This window comes from Gekko japonicus, unplaced genomic scaffold (genome assembly GCF_001447785.1).
Source record: "Gekko japonicus isolate JY-2015 unplaced genomic scaffold, Gekko_japonicus_V1.1 scaffold1527, whole genome shotgun sequence".
Taxonomy (NCBI): Eukaryota; Metazoa; Chordata; class Lepidosauria; order Squamata; family Gekkonidae; genus Gekko; species Gekko japonicus.
The window spans coordinates 43,987-54,335 of NW_015161997.1; the positions used below are offsets into that span (position 1 = coordinate 43,987).

At 38.5% G+C, this 10,349-nt stretch overlaps 1 long non-coding RNA gene across 1 annotated transcript in view; it reads right to left on the bottom strand.

Moving 5' to 3' along the window:
- Positions 1-3,697: 3,697 nt before the first annotated feature.
- Positions 3,698-10,349, bottom strand: part of LOC107105457 — a 24,169-nt gene continuing 17,517 nt past the window's right edge. The window contains exons 2-3 of the long non-coding RNA XR_001482341.1: positions 6,420-6,509; positions 3,698-3,766 (exon numbers count right to left, since the gene is read on the bottom strand). This is a non-coding gene — a long non-coding RNA (uncharacterized LOC107105457). The remainder of the gene's footprint in view (positions 3,767-6,419; positions 6,510-10,349) is intronic.

The window sequence follows — 10,349 nt, forward strand, 5'->3', positions numbered from 1 at the left end:
AAGTACAGACTAAAATAGAAGTGATACATAAAATCAAATATTTAGGTATAATTTTGACAAATAGAAACAGCATGTTGCTTGAAAATAATTATACAAAATTATTAGAAGATTTCAAAAAAGATCTACTTAAATGGCAAGACCTGCAACTATCGCTAATGGGCAGAATTTCTGCGATAAAAATGAACATTCTACCCTGTTTTCTATTTCTTGCACAGAATATACCAATATTAAAAAATAATAAATATTTTTGGAACTAGATAAGATAATAAGAAATTTTTTATGGTACCCAAAAAAAGCACGCATTAAATGGAAGTTACTTCAAGATAAAAAGGAGAGAGGTGGTTTTGGTTTACCGAACTGGTCCTTATATTATCAAGCTTCAGCGTTGGGATGGATTAGAGACTGGATATTGTTAGAGGATATGAGAATGTGGGGGCAGGGTGTCGCGAAGTTAATGGCGGACGCCTAAAGGATTGGCTCCCAACTCCAGCTCGCAATAAACAAGGCTACCCGATACTACGAAGCACTTTTTCCTCCAGGACATGGGCAGAACTTGCCAGAGAAAAGGGAAGACTCAAATAAATCCTTCACTGCCTATTACCAAACACTTTACAGCCAGTAATAAAAAAGCAGACGGCAAGGACTCATCCATCATGGCAGACGCAATGATGCCGAAGCATGGGACTGAAACCTTGCTTTACAGGCAAGAATTTTTAGAAACCATTTCGGCCCTTGAAGAGAGCATTGGCAATACATTTCAAACAACTTTGGCTCCAATCTCTGAACAACTGACAATCTTGAAAGAAAACATGGCTGAGGTTGCTAAAACGGCAAATATGGCTTTAGAACAATCAGAGGCCATAAATTACGACACCAGGAGTCTCCAGGCATTGGAAGAATGGGCCAGAGAAAAAATAATGTTGATGAAAAACAGACTCAAAGAACAAAACCTGAAACTAAGAGGCATTGTTGAAAATCAAGTTGGTGAGTCTGATTTAAAATCCTTTATAACCACCTGGCTGGCTTCACAGTTAAAAGAGGAAGAAATGGCTGTAATCCAGATAGAAAAGGCATACAGGCTAGGCCCTAAATCAAGCCGCAACGAAAAATTCCCTAGAGACATTTTATTAACTTTTTCAGACCTGCAAGCAAAAGAAATTATACTAAAGTCATCCAGAACGGACCTAGGACTCCAACATCAAGGGGAAAAAATTCTAGTATTATTGGATCTATCAACGGAAACGCTTCAGAAAAGGAAAGAACTCAAACCTCTCACAGAGAAACTTAACCATAACAAAATAAGATACAGATGGACTCCTCCCAGTACCCTGCCAATAATTCATCATGGCCAACGCTTGCAAGCTAAAGATTTAACATCAGGTTATGACCTTCTATCCTCTTTGCAAATAGACTTTTCCAGACCAGTTTCACCTACATCGGATCAATCTTTACAAATGTTTTTTTTAATTTTTGAGTATTAAAGGTGTTGAACAAAATAATTACAATAGGCTGCTTAAGGGTAACTTAAATAAGAACAGGAAAGAAAAAGTGTTTTATTCTTTATGAAAAAACGTTAAACAAGGGTAGTCATATTACTACAAATTGTTATTCCAACATAGAGCTGGGCTAGGTAGAACCTTCTTTTTTGCTTCCTTCTATTAGGAAGTCGTGGAAATAGTGACAGACTTCACGTTCCTGGGATCCCAGATCACCGCAGTCTGTGACAGCAGCCATGAAATTAAAAGACGCCTGCTCCTTGGGAGGAAAGCGATGGCGAACCTCAACAGCATGATAAAAAGTAGAGACATCACCCTGCCAACAAAAGTCCACATGGTCAAAGCAATGGTATTCCCAGTAGTCATGTATGGCTGCGAGAGTTGGACTATAAGGAAGGTCGAGCTCCGAAGAATAGATTCTTTTGAACTATGGTGCTGGAGAAGACTCTTGAGAAGAGTCCCTTGGACTGCAAGAAGATCAAATCAGTCAATCCTAAAAGAAACCAACCCTGACTGTTCCCTGGAAGGCCAGATAATGAAACTGAAGCTCAAATACTTTGGCCACCAAATGAGAAAGGAGCACTCACTGGAGAAGACCCTGATGCTGGGAAAGATTGAAGGTCAAAGAAGACGGGGACGGCAAAGGATGAGATGGTTAGACAGTGTCATAGATGCAATGAACATGAAGTTGAGCCAACTTCAGAGGACGGCGGAAGACAGGAGGGCCTGGCGTGATCTTGTCCATGGGGTCGCGAAGAGTCGGAGTCGACTGTGCGATTGAACAACAACAAATTAGCATTTTAGATAGTTATAGTTATATACAGTTTTAATCTGTATAAGCAAAGGTATTAAGTGGATTGGCCTCATGAGTGAGGCCTATTGGTTTCAATGTTGGTTATGTTTATGTGTTGTGTTAAGTAAAATAGCATTAAGACTGCCTATAAGTCAAGTTATGGTATTCATTTTGTGGTTTACTATTCTTAGGGTCACAGTTATTTCACTAAAAGAGGCATTTAAGACCTCTATAGACCAGAAGCATTTTTTAAAGAGTTACTCAAAAATATAGATCTAACTCTTTGGAAAAGTTTTTTATTGTTACAAGCATTGATAGAGACTTGAGTACTTATTTGGTAAAACATGATGTCAAAATGGAAAATAGTCTCTACTAATTGTAGAGGCTTGAATAGCAGAATCAAGAACAAAAGAGTATTATCAGAGTTAGTTAAAATGAAACCTGATATATTAATGCTTCAAGAAACTCATTTAAAAAACAAAGACTTACCTGTTTTTAAATCACGTTGGTTTTCTCAACAATATTAAGCAATAGGTTCATCAAAATCAAGGGGGGGTGGCAATTTTATTATCTAAGCAAGTAAGATTTGTATGCAAAGCACAGGAAAAAGACCCCACTGGTAGATTTATTTTTTTTAAGGTTTTATAAATGATATTCTGTATACGTTAGCTTCTATATACGCCCCTAATGAAGGACAAATTACTTTTCTCCAAAATACTTTGCCTATGTTAGATCAATTTCAAGAGGGTCCAATTATATTGGGAGCAGTGTTCCCTCTAAGCTGAGTTAGTGTGAGCTAGCTCATAGTTTTTAAGCCTCCGGCTCACGGATTTTTGTCTTTGCTCAGGAAGGATGGCTCCAGAGCAAACTAATTGATGCAGTAGCCAGATCCCTCGCTCACAACTTTCATGCTAGTCGCTCAGAAAGGAGAATTTTTGCTCACAAGACTCCAGAGCTTAGAGGGAACATTGATTGGGAGGAGATCTAAATTGTGTAATGAACCCTAATATAGACAGGTCTGGAAACAAAGAAGTTCATAATTTTAGAGCTAATAATAAGGAAAAAACATCAGAACTTTTGGAATTACTTTCTAGATATAGTTTATGTGATGTTTGGAGAACATTTAATAATGGAGTCCGGGACTACACCCTTTTTTCTAGTCGTCATGGGTCATTCTCAAGGATAGATTATATTTTAATATCCAACTCTTTAATAAACAAAGCAGCTAATCCTGATATAGGATTAAGAACTATATCTGATCATGCATAGGTAGAATGTTTTATTTCAGATAAAAATACAGAGAATTTTACTAGACAATGGTCTTTGAACAAATTCATTTTATTAAATCCCATAGCAAATGCAGAAATAGAAGAAGAAATTAAAACTTTTTTTCATTTCAATTTAGATTGTGGAGTTTCTAAAGAAATCACGTGGGATGCCTTGAAAGCACAGGCAAAGCCATAGCAGTCACTTCAGCCTACAACAAAAAGAGAAACATATTAAAACATACTCTTTTGGACAAAATTAAAGAATAAGAAACAAAACATAAATTATTTGGCTTAAAAAAAATTATAAACAGTTATTACAAGAACGTAAAAAACTAGACTCTTTAAAAACAACACAGATTAAGAAAAATCTTTTATTCATAAAACAAAAATACTGGTTCAAGAGTCCCAGGTCACTAAAAGTATTATCATGGAAACTAAAAAAAGGATATGAGAATGTTACAACTGGAGGGTCATGACCTATATATGGGCTGGCACACCTATATCTGGTATGACAAGGATCTAATACACTCAAACCTTCGTAACCATTAAATCAGAGGGGCATTAATAAATCTTTGGAGAAAAATAAAAGAAAGATTTTATGATAAAATTCTGAAGTGGGTCTCACCACTAGAGGCATCTACAAAGCCCACACTGATGTCAGAAAAGAAAAGAGAACCCTATGAAACCTTACTAGATGAGAATAATGAACTAAAAACAATTGAGGTATTATGAACAAATAGCATTAATCTCACGTGGTATGTTAAAGCAATAAGCTTCTATAATGCAAAAACTGATTTAGACAAAATATGCTTATCAACGTCTGATAAACTGATACAAAAATGTATAACTTTCTACTTCATGACTTTATGCAAGATGAAACAGTAAAAACACCAATGATAGTTTGGATGCAAGACATAGGTTATAACCTGGATGAGTTGTCAAAGATATGGAAAGCTGTAAAATTATTAAGATCAACCTCCTTCAAAGAAAACCTCCTTAAAATGTTTTATAGGTGGCACTGGTCACCAGATAGAGTAGCCAAATGTGATAAAGATGCTTCGAAAAACTGTTGGAGATGCAAAATCAATATAGGTACATTTTTTCATATGTGGTGGAGGTGTGAGAAGATCTATAAATTTTGGCAATGTATCAAACAGCTAATAGAGATAATGGATATAAATTTACAACTGTTACCAGAAATATATCTTTTGAACATTATACCAGATTGTTATGGGCACTATAATGTATACTTGTTGACATATATACTTACTGCAGCTAGAATTCTTGTAGCTAAATGTTTGAAATCTGAGAAATTACCCTCTAGAGATGATTTGGTAGGAAAACTATATGAAATTGCGGAAATGGACAAGCTTAATATTATACTTCAAAGAAAAGATGATAAGATTTTCCAAAAAAGATGGTCCAGAGTTTATAAATGGCATGAAAATAATGTTTAATACCAACTCCAAGGATTGGAATACAGCATGTATTATTGTTACAAATGTTCTTAATACGTTAATAAACCTATCAATAAATACCAAAAAAGGTACCAGCAGTTTAAAAACCAGTCTGTCTGTCTGTCTGTCTGTCTGTCTGTCTCTCTCTCTCTCTCTCTCTCTCTGATATTCCCTCCAACATAAGAAAAATGTCATTCAGCTTGAAAAGGGGGACTGATCATGCCATTGGAAATTTGGCCAGTTGGCAACCCTTTTCAGGGACCCAGAAAAAGGGGGAGATAGTGCAATGAGGTAGATTGTATTAACCATCTAAAACAAACTGGAAATTTAGAGAGTCATCCACTACAGTCTTCCATTGCTTCCCAGGCAGGTCCACACTGTGGGGATAGACAAAACATATCCCAAGTTCCCTGGACCTGGAATATGAACTTCGGTGTTTTGTAATGTTTGTCTTTAATATACAGCTGCACATAAGAGTTCTTCACTCGCTTGGAGAAAAACTCCTCTGTTCCATCCTTCTAGCTCCTCCCTGGTACAGCTTACCAAGCTATAACTACCTAGTATGTTGTTGTTGGCATTAATAGTTTTAGGGATATGTTGTCTCTCTTCTCATGGTCTTGTTGAAATGAAACAGTAAAGTCTGTGTCTAGAATCGTCTGCTGAATCTTCAAATGCTGGAATATTTGGTGCTAATTGGGTAACTCTTGCATACTTATTCAATTTTGCCTAGTTTGTTTCAGCTACCAAATGTTTCTCAGAGCCATTTGTCAGATTGTTTTCCTTGTGGGCTGCACCATGAAGATTTTATCTAACCAAAAACTGTGGGGCAACTTAAGGGTTGGGGTGGGAAGTTAAATATACAGTAAAACTATGCATCTTCTTGTGTAAAATTGTGGGCATTTGCACCCAGCTCCACTTTCTCTTCTTAACCTTTACCCATTAACAGAGAAACGCGGAAATTTGAATTTCTCCAAAATCACAAGGATCAGACCATGATACAGCACAGCTTTATATCCCTAGATTTCCTGGCTAAATCTGCCTGTACAACTAACTCAGTCTTAAAAATGTACACAGAGTGTTTTGTTGTCTTTGTATATTATTGTTTAAATACATAGATGAAAATTAAGCTGCAAGGATTTCCAAGTGCTGATGAAAGACTTTGCATGGTCAAGGTTTCCAGCCTGTTACGCAGTGTTCCACAGGTGCCATCTGGTATTGTTTTTCTTTAGTGTACGTAATTTAGCACCTGAGAGAATACAGGTTTGTGGAGTGATCTAATTGAAATCAAAGCCCACTAGTGTGGAAGGAAATAAATAAAGGCACTTAGCTTTTTGTCTAGGGATATGCCATGATATTTGCTACTGTACCATGGGAATAAATGATCAGATGCAGGAACACAACTCACTTTGCACAAGCATTGTTGAAATTCAGGGAAAGTATCTGGGATGTAGTTGCCAGATATAGAAATAGCAAGATAACAGTTGCATCTCAAGAACTGAAAAAAGGGAAGAAAGTAGGAGAAGTTTAGATAATTGACTGGAGAATCTCAACAAGAATTGTAAGTTGTGGTCTTCACAAATACTTGTTTTTGTTTTCTTTGTGTCTGACCCATCTGGCCAGAAGAGACAATCCTAGTTTGAGCGTTGGACTAGGATTGGGGGGAGTTGGATTTAGATCCCCCTCAGTCATGAAATCCATTGGGAAATTTAGGCCTGTCACTCTTTCTCTTTCTCCGGGGATGCTGGGAGAAGGAAATACATAGATAGACAATTTGCCAGTTTGAAGGTTAACCATTAGAATGAGACTGTTTCATAGTTGTTCTTCACTTCATAGAAGTTTCTTCTCAATGGATCTAGGATAGGTGGATTATGCTGTGCACTTCACAGTAGTGCCCAGAGACCCATGTGCAAGAAACCTACCTTTCAGAATTGACCCGGAAGCCATGCAGGAAAGTGGTCTTTACCATGGGCTTTTCCACATTCTCATTTTCCTCACTTGTAAATTCCTATTTCTTGGGGGGGGGGGGAGTTTCCTGTTCTGCACATGTTTTTCTCCCTCTAGTGGTCGATTCGATATTACACCAGATTATGCCCAGGATATCTCCTTGCAGATATAAACTACAGGTTTTTATGTGGGAAAGAAGCCGGTGTTATATTGAATCAAACACTAGAGGGAGCAAAACACATGCAGAACAGACCTCCCCCTCCCCCGAAGAAATGGGACCTTACAAGCAAGGAAAATGAGAATGCAGAAAAGCCCCATGCCTTTTGGCAGTGAATCCTGTGAACTAATTGTGCACTGTGTGAAGAAGTAATTCCCTGAACTTGCTGCCAGTCTATTTCATGTGGTGACCCTGAGCTCTGGTATGATGAAAAAGGAGAACATTTCTGTTTCCCCCTTCCACATAATCCATAATTCCTTGTTTAAGAATATTTTCTATCCCCAGCAAGAATAGTAGCCTAGGGCTCCGATCACACGCACAATTAGCAGCGCGAGAGGGACGAATGCCGGGTGGATTTAACGGGCGTGATCACATGGACACATCTGGCCAGCGTCGCGGTCCCGTCAAGGTCCCGTGGTTAGGGGTGAGATGCCGATCACATGACGCGCCAAAGAAGCGGCACGGCAAACGGGGTTGTGTGTTGTTGTTTTTTTAACCTGAAGTATGTGCATGCCCTGTTGGGTGCTTGTGCGCATCCCTGGAGACTTCGAGAAAAAAAACCCTTTTCGCAATGGGGCATGGGCGGGCGCCGGATGCCACCGGAAACGCGATCAGACGCCCGCCCTTGCCCCGCGGTTTCCGGAAACTAGTACCTCCGAGGTACTAGTTTTTAACCGCGCATCTTTGGCGGGAAGCCTTGGGTGAGCCACGGGAGCTCTATGCTTCCCAGATGTGGCGGTGAGATCGCGCCCGGAAAATCCGCCTATCTTCCGTCGCAGTAGCGTGGCTACTGCTCCGTGTGACCGCAGCCTGTATATGTTATGTGTCATTCTCTTTCACACAGTTGTGAAAATGCAGACAACAGAATTCTGATGCCATTTTCCCCAAACCACGTAGAAACACAGTTTGCAAATAATCAACTGTGAATTAGATTCAACAACTACTGGTGCAATCCCAAACAGAATAACACCCTGGTAACTGAAGCTCTGTATTGTACGTGTTATCCTCTCCTTTTTATGAGAGTTTTTCCCTCTCCTTTCTTATAGACAACTTCTGTAATCTATTCATTGGTCCTTTAAAAACAATTTATAACCCACCCAGTAGTAATGACTAGAGACAAAGCACATAAATAAGTAGCGACTCGGTTGCACTTGGGTTTTCTTTCATCTTTTGTGTAAAACGTTCCTTTTTCAAGAGAGCTGCTCAACCCTGTCCCCCCTCCCGAACATAAGGGAACTGAAAGGGGAGGGACCTTAACCCCTTACATTTGTATCTCATATCTCCTGCCAAAGACTCCCAATGTGGCTTGCAATTCTGTTCTCATGAAAGCAATAAAAGCAACCCTTAAACCCCCCCGAAAAATCCTACCATAAAATCCCATTGCAGCAAGGGCCTACTCAACAATTTTATCTCAGCCAGTCAAACAAAAATTCTAGCAATAGAAAACTTGGTCCAAGAAACAAAGTCCTAAGGATTGTCCAGGAAGGCCTCTTAGGACATGGAATTCCACAAATGGGGGGCCACAGCTGAGAAGTCCCTGTGTTTGGGCCTGTTTTGGTGCAATTTATACAATGAAAGCACAACAGAAAATCTTATGGAGAGGCATGAGGGAGAAGGAATTCCTTTATATAACCAGGGTGCAAAATAACTGCAGGCTTAAAGTACTTAGAATTGTAATTTGCAGCTGGTAGCCACAGCAGTTGTTTTTCTCCCATTGGTTTTATACACTGCCTGGCATGTTGCCAGTAATAAATAAATGTCAAATATAAGTAGTTTTTGAACAAGAAATTTTTAAGTCACCCTTTCTGTTGTCCCTTTAGTGTTTTCTGGCTGTTACAAATCAGCATTCCCCCCACCCCTAGTAGCTGTTGCTCAGATATTTCATTAAAATGCATCGCTAGGAGACATCCTGTGGGTATAAATAATAATGGCTTCTTAAAATGAATATCATTTCTGAATAAGTAAGCGGCAATATAATAAACAGAAATGGAAAGTTCTTCTAGGAAGTTGCCATTTTTGGCTTGGCAGTCCACATGTTTTCCTTACGTGTACTGTGTGTTCTCATTTCTTAAGCTCCCACTGAATTAGTTTTAGTTTGGAAAAGATTTGTTTTGCTAACAGTAATTTATTTAGAGACAATGATGAATAATGGATCACAGCGGGTGGCTTATGCCTTAAAGGTCTAAGTTCAAATTCCTGCTTGCATGTTGACTTGGTGACCTTGGGTGACCTTAGTCCTCAGTCTTCATTCTTGAACTGTAAAATTGGGGGGGAAATTTGCATTTTCTACACACTACAATTATGGGATGGGGAAAGGGCTACTAATACCCTAACACTATTACTATGGGTGATGGGTAAAGGAAATCTAATACATATATCTACTTGATAGGGAAAGGAATACTACCATTCTAATCTATTTCATCTACTGGATTTGTGGGAAGGGAGAAGTCTAATACATGTCACAATCTGAATAGTTGAAAAAATAATGCTTTTTAACCTAATATTACACGTTATATCAAGATTTGGTTCAATTATGATAGTACACATTTAATAGCTTAACACAATTACTGCCTTTAATGGTATTGTCTTAGCTCTAGAGTCTTTTCTTCTTGCGTTTCTTCATTTTCTGGAGTTTGGGGGCAGCCTCTCCTTTCTCCGATTCAGATTATTCTGATGACGTGGAATTTTGGCTTGTTGAATCCTGTGAGTAGGATTCTTCTTCTTCTTCCTCCCCATCCGGTTTTAAATTCTTTTCCTTCTGCTTCTTTTTTGTATTGAACATTTGATCCATAAATTTTTCTGCTTTTGGAACAGAGTCAATTTTATATTTTTTGTCCTGGAAATTGAAGCTCAGCCCTTCCAGGAATAGCCATCTGTATGGTATTCCCTTCTTTTGCAGAGTGAGAATAAGCATCCTGTAGAGTTTCCTCCGTTTTCTAACTTCGAAAGGGATGTCTTTCAAAATTTTTACATCTTCATTCTTGATTTTTAAGGATTTTCCCATTGTTGACTTTAGCACCAGATCTCTGGTAGATCGTTTCGTGAATTTTAGATAAGTTTCCCCTGGGAGTTTGTTTTTTTTATAAAGTCCAGATAAGTCCTATAAGCCACAACCATCTCTTTTATTAAATCTTCTTGTTTATAATCCATTAATGGGGCCAAGGCAACTGCCAA